The sequence below is a fragment of the Daphnia pulicaria genome, chromosome 1, assembly GCF_021234035.1.
Source record: "Daphnia pulicaria isolate SC F1-1A chromosome 1, SC_F0-13Bv2, whole genome shotgun sequence".
In the NCBI taxonomy this organism is placed as follows: domain Eukaryota; kingdom Metazoa; phylum Arthropoda; class Branchiopoda; order Diplostraca; family Daphniidae; genus Daphnia; species Daphnia pulicaria.
In genome coordinates this window covers 1,381,563-1,400,492 of record NC_060913.1, presented here as the reverse complement: position 1 = coordinate 1,400,492, position 18,930 = coordinate 1,381,563, and the positions used below count along the sequence as shown (strand labels likewise).

At 43.1% G+C, this 18,930-nt stretch overlaps 40 non-coding genes across 40 annotated transcripts; 10 read left to right on the top strand and 30 right to left on the bottom strand.

The window, feature by feature from the left end:
• Positions 1–80: 80 nt before the first annotated feature.
• Trnav-aac lies at positions 81–153 on the bottom strand. Its single transcript has one exon. It is a non-coding gene; the product is annotated as a tRNA-Val (tRNA).
• Positions 154–250: 97 nt separating this feature from the next.
• Positions 251–323, bottom strand: Trnak-cuu. Its single transcript has one exon. It is a non-coding gene; the product is annotated as a tRNA-Lys (tRNA).
• A 230-nt stretch (positions 324–553) lies between these two features.
• Positions 554–626, bottom strand: Trnav-cac. The gene has a single exon. It is a non-coding gene; the product is annotated as a tRNA-Val (tRNA).
• Positions 627–731: 105 nt separating this feature from the next.
• Trnan-guu lies at positions 732–805 on the top strand. The gene has a single exon. It is a non-coding gene; the product is annotated as a tRNA-Asn (tRNA).
• Positions 806–1,321: 516 nt separating this feature from the next.
• On the bottom strand, positions 1,322–1,394 carry Trnav-aac. Its single transcript has one exon. It is a non-coding gene; the product is annotated as a tRNA-Val (tRNA).
• Positions 1,395–1,491: 97 nt separating this feature from the next.
• Positions 1,492–1,564, bottom strand: Trnak-cuu. The gene has a single exon. It is a non-coding gene; the product is annotated as a tRNA-Lys (tRNA).
• Positions 1,565–1,799: 235 nt separating this feature from the next.
• Trnav-cac lies at positions 1,800–1,872 on the bottom strand. The gene has a single exon. It is a non-coding gene; the product is annotated as a tRNA-Val (tRNA).
• Positions 1,873–1,977: 105 nt separating this feature from the next.
• Positions 1,978–2,051, top strand: Trnan-guu. Its single transcript has one exon. It is a non-coding gene; the product is annotated as a tRNA-Asn (tRNA).
• A 516-nt stretch (positions 2,052–2,567) lies between these two features.
• On the bottom strand, positions 2,568–2,640 carry Trnav-aac. The gene has a single exon. It is a non-coding gene; the product is annotated as a tRNA-Val (tRNA).
• Positions 2,641–2,738: 98 nt separating this feature from the next.
• Positions 2,739–2,811, bottom strand: Trnak-cuu. Its single transcript has one exon. It is a non-coding gene; the product is annotated as a tRNA-Lys (tRNA).
• A 230-nt stretch (positions 2,812–3,041) lies between these two features.
• On the bottom strand, positions 3,042–3,114 carry Trnav-cac. Its single transcript has one exon. It is a non-coding gene; the product is annotated as a tRNA-Val (tRNA).
• Positions 3,115–3,219: 105 nt separating this feature from the next.
• Positions 3,220–3,293, top strand: Trnan-guu. Its single transcript has one exon. It is a non-coding gene; the product is annotated as a tRNA-Asn (tRNA).
• A 516-nt stretch (positions 3,294–3,809) lies between these two features.
• Positions 3,810–3,882, bottom strand: Trnav-aac. The gene has a single exon. It is a non-coding gene; the product is annotated as a tRNA-Val (tRNA).
• A 97-nt stretch (positions 3,883–3,979) lies between these two features.
• On the bottom strand, positions 3,980–4,052 carry Trnak-cuu. The gene has a single exon. It is a non-coding gene; the product is annotated as a tRNA-Lys (tRNA).
• A 230-nt stretch (positions 4,053–4,282) lies between these two features.
• On the bottom strand, positions 4,283–4,355 carry Trnav-cac. The gene has a single exon. It is a non-coding gene; the product is annotated as a tRNA-Val (tRNA).
• Positions 4,356–4,460: 105 nt separating this feature from the next.
• Positions 4,461–4,534, top strand: Trnan-guu. Its single transcript has one exon. It is a non-coding gene; the product is annotated as a tRNA-Asn (tRNA).
• A 516-nt stretch (positions 4,535–5,050) lies between these two features.
• Positions 5,051–5,123, bottom strand: Trnav-aac. Its single transcript has one exon. It is a non-coding gene; the product is annotated as a tRNA-Val (tRNA).
• A 97-nt stretch (positions 5,124–5,220) lies between these two features.
• On the bottom strand, positions 5,221–5,293 carry Trnak-cuu. Its single transcript has one exon. It is a non-coding gene; the product is annotated as a tRNA-Lys (tRNA).
• Positions 5,294–5,523: 230 nt separating this feature from the next.
• On the bottom strand, positions 5,524–5,596 carry Trnav-cac. The gene has a single exon. It is a non-coding gene; the product is annotated as a tRNA-Val (tRNA).
• Positions 5,597–5,701: 105 nt separating this feature from the next.
• Positions 5,702–5,775, top strand: Trnan-guu. Its single transcript has one exon. It is a non-coding gene; the product is annotated as a tRNA-Asn (tRNA).
• Positions 5,776–6,291: 516 nt separating this feature from the next.
• Positions 6,292–6,364, bottom strand: Trnav-aac. Its single transcript has one exon. It is a non-coding gene; the product is annotated as a tRNA-Val (tRNA).
• Positions 6,365–6,461: 97 nt separating this feature from the next.
• Positions 6,462–6,534, bottom strand: Trnak-cuu. Its single transcript has one exon. It is a non-coding gene; the product is annotated as a tRNA-Lys (tRNA).
• Positions 6,535–6,764: 230 nt separating this feature from the next.
• On the bottom strand, positions 6,765–6,837 carry Trnav-cac. The gene has a single exon. It is a non-coding gene; the product is annotated as a tRNA-Val (tRNA).
• A 105-nt stretch (positions 6,838–6,942) lies between these two features.
• On the top strand, positions 6,943–7,016 carry Trnan-guu. Its single transcript has one exon. It is a non-coding gene; the product is annotated as a tRNA-Asn (tRNA).
• A 6,954-nt stretch (positions 7,017–13,970) lies between these two features.
• On the bottom strand, positions 13,971–14,043 carry Trnav-aac. Its single transcript has one exon. It is a non-coding gene; the product is annotated as a tRNA-Val (tRNA).
• Positions 14,044–14,140: 97 nt separating this feature from the next.
• On the bottom strand, positions 14,141–14,213 carry Trnak-cuu. The gene has a single exon. It is a non-coding gene; the product is annotated as a tRNA-Lys (tRNA).
• A 230-nt stretch (positions 14,214–14,443) lies between these two features.
• Positions 14,444–14,516, bottom strand: Trnav-cac. The gene has a single exon. It is a non-coding gene; the product is annotated as a tRNA-Val (tRNA).
• A 105-nt stretch (positions 14,517–14,621) lies between these two features.
• On the top strand, positions 14,622–14,695 carry Trnan-guu. The gene has a single exon. It is a non-coding gene; the product is annotated as a tRNA-Asn (tRNA).
• A 516-nt stretch (positions 14,696–15,211) lies between these two features.
• On the bottom strand, positions 15,212–15,284 carry Trnav-aac. Its single transcript has one exon. It is a non-coding gene; the product is annotated as a tRNA-Val (tRNA).
• A 97-nt stretch (positions 15,285–15,381) lies between these two features.
• Positions 15,382–15,454, bottom strand: Trnak-cuu. Its single transcript has one exon. It is a non-coding gene; the product is annotated as a tRNA-Lys (tRNA).
• A 232-nt stretch (positions 15,455–15,686) lies between these two features.
• Positions 15,687–15,759, bottom strand: Trnav-cac. Its single transcript has one exon. It is a non-coding gene; the product is annotated as a tRNA-Val (tRNA).
• A 105-nt stretch (positions 15,760–15,864) lies between these two features.
• Positions 15,865–15,938, top strand: Trnan-guu. Its single transcript has one exon. It is a non-coding gene; the product is annotated as a tRNA-Asn (tRNA).
• A 516-nt stretch (positions 15,939–16,454) lies between these two features.
• Trnav-aac lies at positions 16,455–16,527 on the bottom strand. The gene has a single exon. It is a non-coding gene; the product is annotated as a tRNA-Val (tRNA).
• Positions 16,528–16,624: 97 nt separating this feature from the next.
• Trnak-cuu lies at positions 16,625–16,697 on the bottom strand. The gene has a single exon. It is a non-coding gene; the product is annotated as a tRNA-Lys (tRNA).
• Positions 16,698–16,927: 230 nt separating this feature from the next.
• Positions 16,928–17,000, bottom strand: Trnav-cac. Its single transcript has one exon. It is a non-coding gene; the product is annotated as a tRNA-Val (tRNA).
• Positions 17,001–17,105: 105 nt separating this feature from the next.
• On the top strand, positions 17,106–17,179 carry Trnan-guu. Its single transcript has one exon. It is a non-coding gene; the product is annotated as a tRNA-Asn (tRNA).
• Positions 17,180–17,695: 516 nt separating this feature from the next.
• Positions 17,696–17,768, bottom strand: Trnav-aac. Its single transcript has one exon. It is a non-coding gene; the product is annotated as a tRNA-Val (tRNA).
• A 97-nt stretch (positions 17,769–17,865) lies between these two features.
• Positions 17,866–17,938, bottom strand: Trnak-cuu. Its single transcript has one exon. It is a non-coding gene; the product is annotated as a tRNA-Lys (tRNA).
• A 230-nt stretch (positions 17,939–18,168) lies between these two features.
• Positions 18,169–18,241, bottom strand: Trnav-cac. The gene has a single exon. It is a non-coding gene; the product is annotated as a tRNA-Val (tRNA).
• A 105-nt stretch (positions 18,242–18,346) lies between these two features.
• Trnan-guu lies at positions 18,347–18,420 on the top strand. Its single transcript has one exon. It is a non-coding gene; the product is annotated as a tRNA-Asn (tRNA).
• Positions 18,421–18,930: the final 510 nt, after the last annotated feature.

Genomic DNA, 18,930 nt, shown 5'->3' with positions numbered 1-18,930 from the left:
TAACAAGAAACATGAATGCTTGGCTTTTTCAAAAAAACAAAATGTGCTTCTTTGATAGTCTTTCTACAAATACATTGTCCTGTTTCCACCCAGGATTGAACTGAGGACCTTCAGCGTGTTAGGCCGACGTGATAACCACTACACTATGGAAACTTCTATCCGCTACAGAATTATTCTGAAATGATTACAAAATACTAACGATCGTCTCCCAACTTCTAACTTTCATCTGCAATTATTTGCAAATATGTGACGCCCAACGGGGGGCTCGAACCCCCGACCCTGAGATAAAGAGTCTCATGCTCTACCGACTGAGCTAGCCAGGCTTGCCATTGCGCTCTATTCCAATGTAATGAACCAAGTCTTATTGACTACATTTTTTCCTTTCCAGGAACCGTGAGATAACTATTACTATGATTGGTTGGTTGTCTGTGTGTAGTTTCCAGATGTCTACTTGTTCTAGTCTAGTTGTCATCTAGATAAGATACATTACAAGTTATTAATTCCATTCCATTTCTTTTTCTCTTACGATTATTATTTCCTAACGTTATACTGATGCTTCCACTCAGGATCGAACTGAGGACCTTCAGCGTGTGAAGCCGACGTGATAACCTCTACACTATGGAAGCCCCACAATGTTTCTGCAATATTTTATTAGTGTTGGCCACACTAAAAAAATGTAATGTTTGGTTTGCCTGTTGAACTGGACGAGTGTGTCGTTAACCAATCAGCATGCCTCTGTGGCGCAATTGGCTAGCGCGTTCGGCTGTTAACCGGAAGGCTGGTGGTTCGATCCCACCCAGGGGCGCATGGTGAATGAATACTGTTGTTTTAATTCAATTTCTTCGCCTCATGACTCCATTAACCAACTAAAGCGTCCAATGAAGAGCGCACACTCGCGATATGGCTTCTTTAACTGATGACTGTTAAATCTACTCAACATTTGCAGCGTAGGGTGCACGCTCATGATGTTCTTCCTCTGTCCGGAGCTACTGTTCCAGGTTCTGGTGTAATCTATATAGATTCCCCTCCGGTGTTTATGGAATTCTTCCCCATCCAGCGCAAGTCATTTTTCATTTCCCTAAAACAACAGTCATTGACGTTTGGCTACAGAAGAAGTCTCTTCGGGGTTATAGCACCTTTTTCAACAACCACAGTCATCATTGATTTCCCCCTTTCTGTTGACTTCCTCCGGATACAGCATTGCGAATATCTTCACATTGTCATATTGTAGATTTCATTTTTAACAAGAAACATGAATGCTTGGCTTTTTCAAAAAAACAAAATGTGTTTCTTTGATAGTCTTTCTACAAATACATTGTCCTGTTTCCACCCAGGATTGAACTGAGGACCTTCAGCGTGTTAGGCCGACGTGATAACCACTACACTATGGAAACTACTATCCGCTACAGAATTATTCTGAAATGATTACAAAATACTAACGATCGTCTCCCAACTTCTAACTTTCATCTGCAATTATTTGCAAATATGTGACGCCCAACGGGGGGCTCGAACCCCCGACCCTGAGATAAAGAGTCTCATGCTCTACCGACTGAGCTAGCCAGGCTTGCCATTGCGCTCTATTCCAATGTAATGAACCAAGTCTTATTGACTACATTTTTTCCTTTCCAGGAACCGTGAGATAACTATTACTATGATTGGTTGGTTGTCTGTGTGTAGTTTCCAGATGTCTACTTGTTCTAGTCTAGTTGTCATCTAGTCTAGATAAGATACATTACAAGTTATTAATTCCATTCCATTTCTTTTTCTCTTACGATTATTATTTCCTAACGTTATACTGATGCTTCCACTCAGGATCGAACTGAGGACCTTCAGCGTGTGAAGCCGACGTGATAACCTCTACACTATGGAAGCCCCACAATGTTTCTGCAATATTTTATTAGTGTTGGCCACACTAAAAAAATGTAATGTTTGGTTTGCCTGTTGAACTGGACGAGTGTGTCGTTAACCAATCAGCATGCCTCTGTGGCGCAATTGGCTAGCGCGTTCGGCTGTTAACCGGAAGGCTGGTGGTTCGATCCCACCCAGGGGCGCATGGTGAATGAATACTGTTGTTTTAATTCAATTTCTTCGCCTCATGACTCCATTAACCAACTAAAGCGTCCAATGAAGAGCGCACACTCGCGATATGGCTTCTTTAACTGATGACTGTTAAATCTACTCAACATTTGCAGCGTAGGGTGCACGCTCATGATGTTCTTCCTCTGTCCGGAGCTACTGTTCCAGGTTCTGGTGTAATCTATATAGATTCCCCTCCGGTGTTTATGGAATTCTTCCCCATCCAGCGCAAGTCATTTTTCATTTCCCTAAAACAACAGTCATTGACGTTTGGCTACAGAAGAAGTCTCTTCGGGGTTATAGCACCTTTTTCAACAACCACAGTCATCATTGATTTCCCCCTTTCTGTTGACTTCCTCCGGATACAGCATTGCGAATATCTTCACATTGTCATATTGTAGATTTCATTTTTAACAAGAAACATGAATGCTTGGCTTTTTCAAAAAAACAAAATGTGCTTCTTTGATAGTCTTTCTACAAATACATTGTCCTGTTTCCACCCAGGATTGAACTGAGGACCTTCAGCGTGTTAGGCCGACGTGATAACCACTACACTATGGAAACTACTATCCGCTACAGAATTATTCTGAAATGATTACAAAATACTAACGATCGTCTCCCAACTTCTAACTTTCATCTGCAATTATTTGCATATTATGTGACGCCCAACGGGGGGCTCGAACCCCCGACCCTGAGATTAAGAGTCTCATGCTCTACCGATTGAGCTAGCCAGGCTTGCCATTGCGCTCTATTCCAATGTAATGAACCAAGTCTTATTGACTACATTTTTTCCTTTCCAGGAACCGTGAGATAACTATTACTATGATTGGTTGGTTGTCTGTGTGTAGTTTTCAGATGTCTACTTGTTCTAGTCTAGTTGTCATCTAGATAAGATACATTACAAGTTATTAATTCCATTCCATTTCTTTTTCTCTTACGATTATTATTTCCTAACGTTATACTGATGCTTCCACTCAGGATCGAACTGAGGACCTTCAGCGTGTGAAGCCGACGTGATAACCTCTACACTATGGAAGCCCAACAATGTTTCTGCAATATTTTATTAGTGTTGGCCACACTAAAAAAATGTAATGTTTGGTTTGCCTGTTGAACTGGACGAGTGTGTCGTTAACCAATCAGCATGCCTCTGTGGCGCAATTGGCTAGCGCGTTCGGCTGTTAACCGGAAGGCTGGTGGTTCGATCCCACCCAGGGGCGCATGGTGAATGAATACTGTTGTTTTAATTCAATTTCTTCGCCTCATGACTCCATTAACCAACTAAAGCGTCCAATGAAGAGCGCACACTCGCGATATGGCTTCTTTAACTGATGACTGTTAAATCTACTCAACATTTGCAGCGTAGGGTGCACGCTCATGATGTTCTTCCTCTGTCCGGAGCTACTGTTCCAGGTTCTGGTGTAATCTATATAGATTCCCCCCCGGTGTTTATGGAATTCTTCCCCATCCAGCGCAAGTCATTTTTCATTTCCCTAAAACAACAGTCATTGACGTTTGGCTACAGAAGAAGTCTCTTCGGGGTTATAGCACCTTTTTCAACAACCACAGTCATCATTGATTTCCCCCTTTCTGTTGACTTCCTCCGGATACAGCATTGCGAATATCTTCACATTGTCATATTGTAGATTTCATTTTTAACAAGAAACATGAATGCTTGGCTTTTTCAAAAAAACAAAATGTGCTTCTTTGATAGTCTTTCTACAAATACATTGTCCTGTTTCCACCCAGGATTGAACTGAGGACCTTCAGCGTGTTAGGCCGACGTGATAACCACTACACTATGGAAACTACAATCCGCTACAGAATTATTCTGAAATGATTACAAAATACTAACGATCGTCTCCCAACTTCTAACTTTCATCTGCAATTATTTGCAAATATGTGACGCCCAACGGGGGGCTCGAACCCCCGACCCTGAGATTAAGAGTCTCATGCTCTACCGACTGAGCTAGCCAGGCTTGCCATTGCGCTCTATTCCAATGTAATGAACCAAGTCTTATTGACTACATTTTTTCCTTTCCAGGAACCGTGAGATAACTATTACTATGATTGGTTGGTTGTCTGTGTGTAGTTTCCAGATGTCTACTTGTTCTAGTCTAGTTGTCATCTAGATAAGATACATTACAAGTTATTAATTCCATTCCATTTCTTTTTCTCTTACGATTATTATTTCCTAACATTATACTGATGCTTCCACTCAGGATCGAACTGAGGACCTTCAGCGTGTGAAGCCGACGTGATAACCTCTACACTATGGAAGCCCCACTATGTTTCTGCAATATTTTATTAGTGTTGGCCACACTAAAAAAATGTAATGTTTGGTTTGCCTGTTGAACTGGACGAGTGTGTCGTTAACCAATCAGCATGCCTCTGTTGCGCAATTGGCTAGCGCGTTCGGCTGTTAACCGAAAGGCTGGTGGTTCGATCCCACCCAGGGGCGCATGGTGAATGAATACTGTTGTTTTAATTCAATTTCTTCGCCTCATGACTCCATTAACCAACTAAAGCGTCCAATGAAGAGCGCACACTCGCGATATGGCTTCTTTAACTGATGACTGTTAAATCTACTCAACATTTGCAGCGTAGGGTGCACGCTCATGATGTTCTTCCTCTGTCCGGAGCTACTGTTCCAGGTTCTGGTGTAATCTATATAGATTCCCCTCCGGTGTTTATGGAATTCTTCCCCATCCAGCGCAAGTCATTTTTCATTTCCCTAAAACAACAGTCATTGACGTTTGGCTACAGAAGAAGTCTCTTCGGGGTTATAGCACCTTTTTCAACAACCACAGTCATCATTGATTTCCCCCTTTCTGTTGACTTCCTCCGGATACAGCATTGCGAATATCTTCACATTGTCATATTGTAGATTTCATTTTTAACAAGAAACATGAATGCTTGGCTTTTTCAAAAAAACAAAATGTGCTTCTTTGATAGTCTTTCTACAAATACATTGTCCTGTTTCCACCCAGGATTGAACTGAGGACCTTCAGCGTGTTAGGCCGACGTGATAACCACTACACTATGGAAACTACAATCCGCTACAGAATTATTCTGAAATGATTACAAAATACTAACGATCGTCTCCCAACTTCTAACTTTCATCTGCAATTATTTGCAAATATGTGACGCCCAACGGGGGGCTCGAACCCCCGACCCTGAGATTAAGAGTCTCATGCTCTACCGACTGAGCTAGCCAGGCTTGCCATTGCGCTCTATTCCAATGTAATGAACCAAGTCTTATTGACTACATTTTTTCCTTTCCAGGAACCGTGAGATAACTATTACTATGATTGGTTGGTTGTCTGTGTGTAGTTTCCAGATGTCTACTTGTTCTAGTCTAGTTGTCATCTAGATAAGATACATTACAAGTTATTAATTCCATTCCATTTCTTTTTCTCTTACGATTATTATTTCCTAACGTTATACTGATGCTTCCACTCAGGATCGAACTGAGGACCTTCAGCGTGTGAAGCCGACGTGATAACCTCTACACTATGGAAGCCCCACAATGTTTCTGCAATATTTTATTAGTATTGGCCACACTAAAAAAATGTAATGTTTGGTTTGCCTGTTGAACTGGACGAGTGTGTCGTTAACCAATCAGCATGCCTCTGTGGCGCAATTGGCTAGCGCGTTCGGCTGTTAACCGGAAGGCTGGTGGTTCGATCCCACCCAGGGGCGCATGGTGAATGAATACTGTTGTTTTAATTCAATTTCTTCGCCTCATGACTCCATTAACCAACTAAAGCGTCCAATGAAGAGCGCACACTCGCGATATGGCTTCTTTAACTGATGACTGTTAAATCTACTCAACATTTGCAGCGTAGGGTGCACGCTCATGATGTTCTTCCTCTGTCCGGAGCTACTGTTCCAGATTCTGGTGTAATCTATATAGATTCCCCTCCGGTGTTTATGGAATTCTTCCCCATCCAGCGCAAGTCATTTTTCATTTCCCTAAAACAACAGTCATTGACGTTTGGCTACAGAAGAAGTCTCTTCGGGGTTATAGCACCTTTTTCAACAACCACAGTCATCATTGATTTCCCCCTTTCTGTTGACTTCCTCCGGATACAGCATTGCGAATATCTTCACATTGTCATATTGTAGATTTCATTTTTAACAAGAAACATGAATGCTTGGCTTTTTCAAAAAAACAAAATGTGCTTCTTTGATAGTCTTTCTACAAATACATTGTCCTGTTTCCACCCAGGATTGAACTGAGGACCTTCAGCGTGTTAGGCCGACGTGATAACCACTACACTATGGAAACTACAATCCGCTACAGAATTATTCTGAAATGATTACAAAATACTAACGATCGTCTCCCAACTTCTAACTTTCATCTGCAATTATTTGCAAATATGTGACGCCCAACGGGGGGCTCGAACCCCCGACCCTGAGATTAAGAGTCTCATGCTCTACCGACTGAGCTAGCCAGGCTTGCCATTGCGCTCTATTCCAATGTAATGAACCAAGTCTTATTGACTACATTTTTTCCTTTCCAGGAACCGTGAGATAACTATTACTATGATTGGTTGGTTGTCTGTGTGTAGTTTCCAGATGTCTACTTGTTCTAGTCTAGTTGTCATCTAGATAAGATACATTACAAGTTATTAATTCCATTCCATTTCTTTTTCTCTTACGATTATTATTTCCTAACATTATACTGATGCTTCCACTCAGGATCGAACTGAGGACCTTCAGCGTGTGAAGCCGACGTGATAACCTCTACACTATGGAAGCCCCACTATGTTTCTGCAATATTTTATTAGTGTTGGCCACACTAAAAAAATGTAATGTTTGGTTTGCCTGTTGAACTGGACGAGTGTGTCGTTAACCAATCAGCATGCCTCTGTTGCGCAATTGGCTAGCGCGTTCGGCTGTTAACCGAAAGGCTGGTGGTTCGATCCCACCCAGGGGCGCATGGTGAATGAATACTGTTGTTTTAATTCAATTTCTTCGCCTCATGACTCCATTAACCAACTAAAGCGTCCAATGAAGAGCGCACACTCGCGATATGGCTTCTTTAACTGATGACTGTTAAATCTACTCAACATTTGCAGCGTAGGGTGCACGCTCATGATGTTCTTCCTCTGTCCGGAGCTACTGTTCCAGGTTCTGGTGTAATCTATATAGATTCCCCTCCGGTGTTTATGGAATTCTTCCCCATCCAGCGCAAGTTATTAAAATAAATAAGATATAATGCACTGAGTGTATATTGTCGATGACACAAGGGGTACACAAAGCAACATTTGAGACACACATACGAAACACAGAGCACATACAGCGTTACCACACTCCACGAGATCACGGACAAGAAGAAGGAAAAAGGAAGCCCCCCCTTTTCTAAGATGACTCCCACCCACGTTGCCAGACTTAAAGAAAAGCCTGGCGTCGTCACTTGCTCAAAGGAGGGGAAGGGGGTAAAGCGGGTTTGCCAAATGGACAGCCGTTTCTAATACCCTCTCTCAAACCCGTACCTCCTCAATTCTTCTCGTATGGTCCTACCCCGATGCGTTCACGTAACTCTTGGAACCTTGGCGCTGGCAAAGCCTTCGTGAAGATGTCGGCCAGTTGGTCTTTGGAGCTAACGAATTCGACGGCGATCTTGTTGTTTTCTTGCAGCTGTCTTACAAAGTGGTATCTCACGTCGATGTGTTTTGATCGCCTCGGATGGACCGGATTTTTGACCAGACAAATAGCACTTTGATTGTCGCAATACATCTTAACGGGATTTGGTGGTACCTCGTCGCCTGAAGACTTTTCCATTGGGACCGGAGACGAGTTTAGGCCGTTAGCCAGCGCGTTGAGCCAAAGAGCTGTCTTCGCTCCATCAGATAAGGACACATATTCCGACTCGGTAGTTGAGATAGAAACACATTCTTGTCTCCTGCACGACCATGCGACTGGCCCTCCCTTGTAGAAAGCGATGCATCCTGAGATGGATTTTCGGTCGTCTACATCACTGGCGTAGTCAGCGTCGGTATAGACTACGGCTCCTTCATCCTTCCGTCCACCCAGCCATATACCGAAGTCGAGCGTACCTTTCAGATAAGCGAATATACGTTTGACTCCGTTCCAGTGCGCCGGCTGTGGGTTTTCGCAAAATTTTGACACTTGTCCAACGCCGTAAGCAATGTCCGGTCTAGTGGTAGATGAGAGATAGAGCAGGAATCCAACTGCCGCACGGTAGGGGATTAAAGACATGTCTTTTTTCCCCTCGTTGCGTGGCACCATCGAACTAGAAAGGTGAACGCTGGATTCGGCTGGGGTCAGCTTGGGATGGCTATCCGTCATGCCGAACTGTTCCAGTGCCTTGAGTATCGAGTGTTGCTGCGAGAGAAATACTTGGCTATTTTCCCTGTCGTACTCGATGTTCATACCAACGAATCTGGTCGGGGGGAGACATCTTACTTCAAATTCGTTACCTGACAAAAGAGGTAGGAAATTTGATTTGTGAGTAATGGGAAAAAAAAGGATTATAACTTATTAGTTACCGATCCAAGTAGCGAAGCGTTGACACTCCTCATCAGCACTGCTAGAAAACCATCCGTCATCTACCCAGATGAAGAGATATGACACGATGCTGTTGTTTACCAGGATGAACACGCACATATCTGCGTCCAGTGCCTTAAAACCATATCTGAGTAGGGCGGCGATAAAGGTCTTGCACCAAAGACGGGGAGCCTGCTTTATGCCGTAGACTGCTTTCAAAAGCTTACACACGTGGTCTTCTTTTCCAGACACCACGAATCCTTCGGTTTGGGTCATAAAGATTGGTTTGTCAACATCCGCGTTCAGGAACGCTGTGGCCACGTCGAATTGAAATGATTTGTATCCGAGCGATGCGGTGAGTGATAGAACAGATCGAATTGAGTCAAGGCGTGGCACAGGTGCGTACGTTTCTTCGTAGTCGACGCCGTACTGCTGGTGACATCCAACAACTGTTAATCTTCCTTTAAAGCGTGGGGCCACGAAATCTGGCTGCAGTGGGTCTCCATAGCCCGGCTTATATTTCCCAACCCATTTGTGAGGCAGTATAGCGCACTCAGTTGGTACTTGGGATTTTGGGATGAGCACCCACGATTTGTTCTTGATCTGAGAGTCATACTCTGCCTTGAAAGCGGGTAACCACTGTTCCGCATATCTTGATTCCACCGCTTGTTTGTAGGTTTGTGGTTCATCAACTTCTAGTTCGAAAAATGAAGAGCGCTTAGGGGCTGGATCAGTGGATGCTGCATTTCCGTATGATTCCATATATTCGACGTATCGATCCGTATATCTTGGCACGCGGCCGGATCTTGTGGGTCTATGAAATATATATAGAAGGTGGTGAGCGCCAGTAATTTTTTCGAAACAGCGATTAGTTTTTACCTTCGATAATTGTGTGAATCGTGACTCGATATCGGTGGGGCGTCAATGTTGGGGACTTCATCCACTTCTAGATTCTTGTTGGCGTCATCAGGAGTCGCAACGTGAACAGGTTCCGCATCCACAACGTCGAGGACTTCCATACCCTCTTCATTTCTGCCGCCAGGAGCCCGTTCAATCTCCTCCTCTAAGGCCTCGACTTGGGAAGCTTCTTCGACTGATGCATCTTGATTATCGGGAGTGTCTTGGCTTTCATCTACACCTTCGATTAGTTGAGTCTGGTGGAAAAAAAATGGATGTATATATAAAATATATATAAACATATATACACATACACATATACACATATACATATATACACATATATAAATATATATACACAAAAAATAGATTTTGTTCGTTTATGTATGGCTACTAGTATAAGCAAGATACCTGATTAAGTACTTCTACTAATAGTTGCATTGGTTCCAATGGGCTATTGTCATTTACAGCTGTGAGTGGGTGATCTCCAATCAGGATTGTTTCATCGAAGGTGACATCACGGGAAACGATTATTTTCCTCTCAACAGGGTTCCAAAGTCGCCAGGCCTTTTGATTTTCACCGTAGCCGACCATCCAACATGCTTCGCCTTTAGGATCTAGTTTCTTGCGTAGCTGGTCGGGAACGTGCGCGTATGCGCGGCAGCCGAGAACCCTTAGGTGGGCAACCGATGGTTTCTTGCCGAATAATTTCTCGAACGGAGTGACTTCTGTGTGGCTGGTGAGAGTCCGGTTGAATATGTAAACGATAGCCAGAAGAAATTCGCCCCAGAGTTCTCTGACTTCATTTCTGATGTTGCACGGAAGTTGGTTGCTGTTGTCGTTAGTGTACAGGCCACTTCTCACGGCCTCTACAACTGTACGCATCGTTCTCTCGGAACGAGAGTTTTGTTGTGGAGTGTACCTAGCAGTAGTTTGATGAATAAGGCCAGTACGTTTTTTGTATTCGCTAAAGTTTCCGCCGAGGATGTCGGTTCCTTGGTCCGTCCTGAGTATTTTTATTGGCCTTCCGGTTTGGGTTTTCATCATTTCTGCGAATTCCATGAAATGCGTGCCAGCTTCATTTTTCGTCTTCATGAGTTTGGCTACTGTATAACTGCTGTTGTCGTCTTTGAAGATGACGAAGAATCGATGGCCTTCAGGAGTTGGCACGTGTAATGGACCTCCGACATCGGAGTGGATCAAGTCGCCGATATTTTCCGCGCGGCCGCATCCGGTTGGGAACTTGCTACGGTGGAGTTTTCCAAAGATGCAACCTTCGCATATGAGTGGTTTTTTGACGTCGTTGAGGTGCAGGCCGTATACTGCTTTAGATTTGTTGATCTTTAAAATATCTTGACAGTTGAGATGGCCGAATCTTCTATGCCAAAGTTCGAGGGACGCCTTGGTACTTCCATTACCAACACCGTAGAGCGCTGTTGAAGATTCTTCGTTCAATTCCGTTGGGTTTTTGGTCGTAGCGCATAATCTGTAGAGGGAGTTTTCGACACGGGAGCCAGTCATGAATTTTTCGTTAGTTTCCTTATTAGCGAAAAAGACCTGTTGGTAAGGAAATATTTATATACATAAATCTCGAGTCATGACTGCAAATTTTTACGAGTTGTATCATACCTGTGTATCAGTGAACTCAACATTGACGTTACAGTCGGTGGCTGCTCCAATTGAAAAAAGATTAATTCCAAGACCGGGAACGTATAACACGTCGTGGAATGTTCCTTCAAGCTTCGCACCATCTACTTCTGTAATGACGTCGATGTTTCCTATACCAAGGGCTTGTAGTTCAACACCACCAATTCCATTGATTTTCCATGTTCCGGGTGGAATTATTTTGAAAGTGGTGAAGAAGGACCGTTGATCAGTCATGTGATTAGTTGCGCCCGAATCAGCGTTCCAGACCTTGTGTTCCCGTGCAACCAGACACAATGACGAAGAGATACAGCCAAAACCTCTTTTCTTGTTGAAATTTTCTTGTCTCGCCTGACCACGTTCTTCTTCTCTTTTTGTTGGACACTGATAAGCTTTGTGTCCGTTTCCATTGCAGTTGAAGCAGACGACTGAGCCGGCATGTTGGCTGCTTTGCTGCTGATCGTTTTGTTGTTGTCCATCTTTTCGTGCGTATGAGTGGTTGTGCGGATTGGAGCTGCCACCACCTCTACCTCCTCTTCCTCCTCTGCCTCTGCCACGTCCTCGCCATTCACCCGTAAAGTAGGGGCCTCGTCCGCGGCCACGGAATCCCCCTTGCGCGTGTGCTGCGTTGTCGAAACTTTGCCCTGGGGATGTCTTTGCAGCACTCTCCCCGGCGAAAGCGGCTGCCTTAGGCGTGTGGAACGCAAAGAAGGCCGCATCGGTCGGATCCATCGCGCCGTTGTTGGCCGCTCTGCTGATGGCTTCTTCGTTTACCAGTCTTGGTGTTAGGTTTGCTATTGTTTGCTCGTTCCTTGGTAGATTGTCCCAAGCCGAACGGAATGAGCGAAAACTGGGGGGCAGTGTTTGGATAATTTTCACAACGAGTTGTTGTTCAGTGACAGGTGATTCCAAGTTTCTCAGCTCTTCTGCCAAGTTTGTGTAAACTGCCACATGATCCAGCACTCTGTGCTCTGTGAACGGTAATCATATGTGAGTTAACAAGATTCTTTAGTTTTATGAACTGTAGAGTTAGTATACCAGGATTGTATTTGTAGTTGAAAAATTTCTCTAGCAGTAGATTGCCGTTGATAGGAGCAGCGTTGGCGTATTGCAGTATCAGACGCTCCCACATTTCCGCGGAGGACGCGCATCCTTCGATGAGAGTTTGCTGTGGCCCCTCAACGTTGCAGAATATTATAATTCTCGCCTCTGCATCCTTCATGTCCCAAGCGTCTATCAGATTTTGGTTCGCGACCTCCTGGTTCTCATTGAGGTTCTGTCAATAATTGAACATAACGTTAATTAACTGGCGTGCGTAATATGCCGCGTCTGCGTAGATGAGCTCTCAATGAACAGCATAATCATGTGTGAGTTCTCAATAGAACAAACGGTGGTACTCTGTCGTGTCGTGGTACGCGCATAAAATATGTATACATACATATATTTATATATAAATATATATTTATATTTTGTTTTAATCAAACGATCGTGACTTTCACCACTCGTTAGATGCGAGTGTGGCGTGTGTGAGGCCTGAGTGACGTGAACGATAATTTGTCCCAAGAAAATGCGTTTACCCGACTTACAACGACATAAAATTTCTTCACAATTCATGCTATAATGGCAGTATAGTGTTTCTATTTCAGACAGAGGCTATATAGTAAGAGGATTAATTCGGACTGCTTTAGCCGGCTGAAAACAAAGTCAAGCTTACAGGTATCATGTGAATTGCCTATCTGATAGAAACACTATTTACGACTGCAAACTTGAACAATAAGCTAAGCATTTAATGTTTTTCCATCATCAGGTAGTGTCATGTTTCTATACCAACACGTGGCTGCAAAGAAGCAAGTCTGGCCCTACAGTTACTGTAAAACGTTTCATAATTTTAAAAAAAAAGGTCATTGACTTCATTCTGAGCAGCCGTTGGATAGAAACATCACTTACAACTACTCGTCAAATCTTTTTTTTCAATGTCCAGGAAATAGCTTAGTCTTTTGCCATCATTACAATTTTCGTCTCTCTCATTTTCTTTTGTAAAGAAGAAATTCTCAAAATTCAAGCTTTGTTCTTTGTCTCGCAAGACGTCTACATAGAAAGACAATAATTACCGGTTCGGGTCGAGGTTCAAGTCTCGTGACGACGTTGAGAACACGTGCTCGTTGCAGCAGCAGTGTACACCCATATCTAAACGAGGTCCATTTTTCCGGACCGCTTAACTTCGTTATTCTGTTGACTTCTCTCGAGGCTTCGTGATTCATTCTTGTCAATTAATTGGCGTGTCCTGGGCCCATAACCTATTAAAATAAATAAGATATAATGCACTGAGTGTATATTGTCGATGACACAAGGGGTACACAAAGCAACATTTGAGAAACACATACGAAACACAGAGCACATACAGCGTTACCACACTCCACGAGATCACGGACAAGAAGAAGGAAAAAGGAAGCCCCCCCTTTTCTAAGATGACTCCCACCCACGTTGCCAGACTTAAAGAAAAGCCTGGCGTCGTCACTTGCTCAAAGGAGGGGAAGGGGGTAAAGCGGGTTTGCCAAATGGACAGCCGTTTCTAATACAAGTCATTTTTCATTTCCCTAAAACAACAGTCATTGACGTTTGGCTACAGAAGAAGTCTCTTCGGGGTTATAGCACCTTTTTCAACAACCACAGTCATCATTGATTTCCCCCTTTCTGTTGACTTCCTCCGGATACAGCATTGCGAATATCTTCACATTGTCATATTGTAGATTTCATTTTTAACAAGAAACATGAATGCTTGGCTTTTTCAAAAAAACAAAATGTGCTTCTTTGATAGTCTTTCTACAAATACATTTTCCTGTTTCCACCCAGGATTGAACTGAGGACCTTAAGCGTGTTAAGCCGACGTGATAACCACTACACTATGGAAACTACTATCCGCTACAGAATTATTCTGAAATGATTACAAAATACTAACGATCGTCTCCCAACTTCTAACTTTCATCTGCAATTATTTGCAAATATGTGACGCCCAACGGGGGGCTCGAACCCCCGACCCTGAGATTAAGAGTCTCATGCTCTACCGACTGAGCTAGCCAGGCTTACCATTGCGCTCTATTCCAATGTAATGAACCAAGTCTTATTGACTACATTTTTTCCTTTCCAGGAACCGTGAGATAACTATTACTATGATTGGTTGGTTGTCTGTGTGTAGTTTCCAGATGTCTACTTGTTCTAGTCTAGTTGTCATCTAGATAAGATACATTACAAGTTATTAATTCCATTCCATTTCTTTTTCTCTTACGATTATTATTTCCTAACGTTATACTGATGCTTCCACTCAGGATCGAACTGAGGACCTTCAGCGTGTGAAGCCGACGTGATAACCTCTACACTATGGAAGCCCCACAATGTTTCTGCAATATTTTATTAGTGTTGGCCACACTAAAAAAATGTAATGTTTGGTTTGCCTGTTGAACTGGACGAGTGTGTCGTTAACCAATCAGCATGCCTCTGTGGCGCAATTGGCTAGCGCGTTCGGCTGTTAACCGGAAGGCTGGTGGTTCGATCCCACCCAGGGGCGCATGGTGAATGAATACTGTTGTTTTAATTCAATTTCTTCGCCTCATGACTCCATTAACCAACTAAAGCGTCCAATGAAGAGCGCACACTCGCGATATGGCTTCTTTAACTGATGACTGTTAAATCTACTCAACATTTGCAGCGTAGGGTGCACGCTCATGATGTTCTTCCTCTGTCCGGAGCTACTGTTCCAGGTTCTGGTGTAATCTATATAGATTCCCCTCCGGTGTTTATGGAATTCTTCCCCATCCAGCGCAAGTCATTTTTCATTTCCCTAAAACAACAGTCATTGACGTTTGGCTACAGAAGAAGTCTCTTCGGGGTTATAGCACCTTTTTCAACAACCACAGTCATCATTGATTTCCCCCTTTCTGTTGACTTCCTCCGGATACAGCATTGCGAATATCTTCACATTGTCATATTGTAGATTTCATTTTTAACAAGAAACATGAATGCTTGGCTTTTTCAAAAAAACAAAATGTGCTTCTTTGATAGTCTTTCTACAAATACATTGTCCTGTTTCCACCCAGGATTGAACTGAGGACCTTCAGCGTGTTAGGCCGACGTGATAACCACTACACTATGGAAACTACAATCCGCTACAGAATTATTCTGAAATGATTACAAAATACTAACGATCGTCTCCCAACTTCTAACTTTCATCTGCAATTATTTGCAAATATGTGACGCCCAACGGGGGGCTCGAACCCCCGACCCTGAGATTAAGAGTCTCATGCTCTACCGACTGAGCTAGCCAGGCTTGCCATTGCGCTCTATTCCAATGTAATGAACCAAGTCTTATTGACTACATTTTTTTTCCTTTCCAGGAACCGTGAGATAACTATTACTATGATTGGTTGGTTGTCTGTGTGTAGTTTCCAGATGTCTACTTGTTCTAGTCTAGTTGTCATCTAGATAAGATACATTACAAGTTATTAATTCCATTCCATTTCTTTTTCTCTTACGATTATTATTTCCTAACATTATACTGATGCTTCCACTCAGGATCGAACTGAGGACCTTCAGCGTGTGAAGCCGACGTGATAACCTCTACACTATGGAAGCCCCACAATGTTTCTGCAATATTTTATTAGTGTTGGCCACACTAAAAAAATGTAATGTTTGGTTTGCCTGTTGAACTGGACGAGTGTGTCGTTAACCAATCAGCATGCCTCTGTGGCGCAATTGGCTAGCGCGTTCGGCTGTTAACCGGAAGGCTGGTGGTTCGATCCCACCCAGGGGCGCATGGTGAATGAATACTGTTGTTTTAATTCAATTTCTTCGCCTCATGACTCCATTAACCAACTAAAGCGTCCAATGAAGAGCGCACACTCGCGATATGGCTTCTTTAACTGATGACTGTTAAATCTACTCAACATTTGCAGCGTAGGGTGCACGCTCATGATGTTCTTCCTCTGTCCGGAGCTACTGTTCCAGGTTCTGGTGTAATCTATATAGATTCCCCTCCGGTGTTTATGGAATTCTTCCCCATCCAGCGCAAGTCATTTTTCATTTCCCTAAAACAACAGTCATTGACGTTTGGCTACAGAAGAAGTCTCTTCGGGGTTATAGCACCTTTTTCAACAACCACAGTCATCATTGATTTCCCCCTTTCTGTTGACTTCCTCCGGATACAGCATTGCGAATATCTTCACATTGTCATATTGTAGATTTCATTTTTAACAAGAAACATGAATGCTTGGCTTTTTCAAAAAAACAAAATGTGCTTCTTTGATAGTCTTTCTACAAATACATTGTCCTGTTTCCACCCAGGATTGAACTGAGGACCTTCAGCGTGTTAGGCCGACGTGATAACCACTACACTATGGAAACTACAATCCGCTACAGAATTATTCTGAAATGATTACAAAATACTAACGATCGTCTCCCAACTTCTAACTTTCATCTGCAATTATTTGCAAATATGTGACGCCCAACGGGGGGCTCGAACCCCCGACCCTGAGATTAAGAGTCTCATGCTCTACCGACTGAGCTAGCCAGGCTTGCCATTGCGCTCTATTCCAATGTAATGAACCAAGTCTTATTGACTACATTTTTTCCTTTCCAGGAACCGTGAGATAACTATTACTATGATTGGTTGGTTGTCTGTGTGTAGTTTCCAGATGTCTACTTGTTCTAGTCTAGTTGTCATCTAGATAAGATACATTACAAGTTATTAATTCCATTCCATTTCTTTTTCTCTTACGATTATTATTTCCTAACGTTATACTGATGCTTCCACTCAGGATCGAACTGAGGACCTTCAGCGTGTGAAGCCGACGTGATAACCTCTACACTATGGAAGCCCCACAATGTTTCTGCAATATTTTATTAGTGTTGGCCACACTAAAAAAATGTAATGTTTGGTTTGCCTGTTGAACTGGACGAGTGTGTCGTTAACCAATCAGCATGCCTCTGTGGCGCAATTGGCTAGCGCGTTCGGCTGTTAACCGGAAGGCTGGTGGTTCGATCCCACCCAGGGGCGCATGGTGAATGAATACTGTTGTTTTAATTCAATTTCTTCGCCTCATGACTCCATTAACCAACTAAAGCGTCCAATGAAGAGCGCACACTCGCGATATGGCTTCTTTAACTGATGACTGTTAAATCTACTCAACATTTGCAGCGTAGGGTGCACGCTCATGATGTTCTTCCTCTGTCCGGAGCTACTGTTCCAGGTTCTGGTGTAATCTATATAGATTCCCCTCCGGTGTTTATGGAATTCTTCCCCATCCAGCGCAAGTCATTTTTCATTTCCCTAAAACAACAGTCATTGACGTTTGGCTACAGAAGAAGTCTCTTCGGGGTTATAGCACCTTTTTCAACAACCACAGTCATCATTGATTTCCCCCTTTCTGTTGACTTCCTCCGGATACAGCATTGCGAATATCTTCACATTGTCATATTGTAGATTTCATTTTTAACAAGAAACATGAATGCTTGGCTTTTTCAAAAAAACAAAATGTGCTTCTTTGATAGTCTTTCTACAAATACATTGTCCTGTTTCCACCCAGGATTGAACTGAGGACCTTCAGCGTGTTAGGCCGACGTGATAACCACTACACTATGGAAACTACAATCCGCTACAGAATTATTCTGAAATGATTACAAAATACTAACGATCGTCTCCCAACTTCTAACTTTCATCTGCAATTATTTGCAAATATGTGACGCCCAACGGGGGGCTCGAACCCCCGACCCTGAGATTAAGAGTCTCATGCTCTACCGACTGAGCTAGCCAGGCTTGCCATTGCGCTCTATTCCAATGTAATGAACCAAGTCTTATTGACTACATTTTTTCCTTTCCAGGAACCGTGAGATAACTATTACTATGATTGGTTGGTTGTCTGTGTGTAGTTTCCAGATGTCTACTTGTTCTAGTCTAGTTGTCATCTAGATAAGATACATTACAAGTTATTAATTCCATTCCATTTCTTTTTCTCTTACGATTATTATTTCCTAACGTTATACTGATGCTTCCACTCAGGATCGAACTGAGGACCTTCAGCGTGTGAAGCCGACGTGATAACCTCTACACTATGGAAGCCCCACAATGTTTCTGCAATATTTTATTAGTGTTGGCCACACTAAAAAAATGTAATGTTTGGTTTGCCTGTTGAACTGGACGAGTGTGTCGTTAACCAATCAGCATGCCTCTGTGGCGCAATTGGCTAGCGCGTTCGGCTGTTAACCGGAAGGCTGGTGGTTCGATCCCACCCAGGGGCGCATGGTGAATGAATACTGTTGTTTTAATTCAATTTCTTCGCCTCATGACTCCATTAACCAACTAAAGCGTCCAATGAAGAGCGCACACTCGCGATATGGCTTCTTTAACTGATGACTGTTAAATCTACTCAACATTTGCAGCGTAGGGTGCACGCTCATGATGTTCTTCCTCTGTCCGGAGCTACTGTTCCAGGTTCTGGTGTAATCTATATAGATTCCCCTCCGGTGTTTATGGAATTCTTCCCCATCCAGCGCAAGTCATTTTTCATTTCCCTAAAACAACAGTCATTGACGTTTGGCTACAGAAGAAGTCTCTTCGGGGTTATAGCACCTTTTTCAACAACCACAGTCATCATTGATTTCCCCCTTTCTGTTGACTTCCTCCGGATACAGCATTGCGAATATCTTCACATTGTCATATTGTAGATTTCATTTTTAACAAGAAACATGAATGCTTGGCTTTTTCAAAAAAACAAAATGTGTTTCTTTGATAGTCTTTCTACAAATACA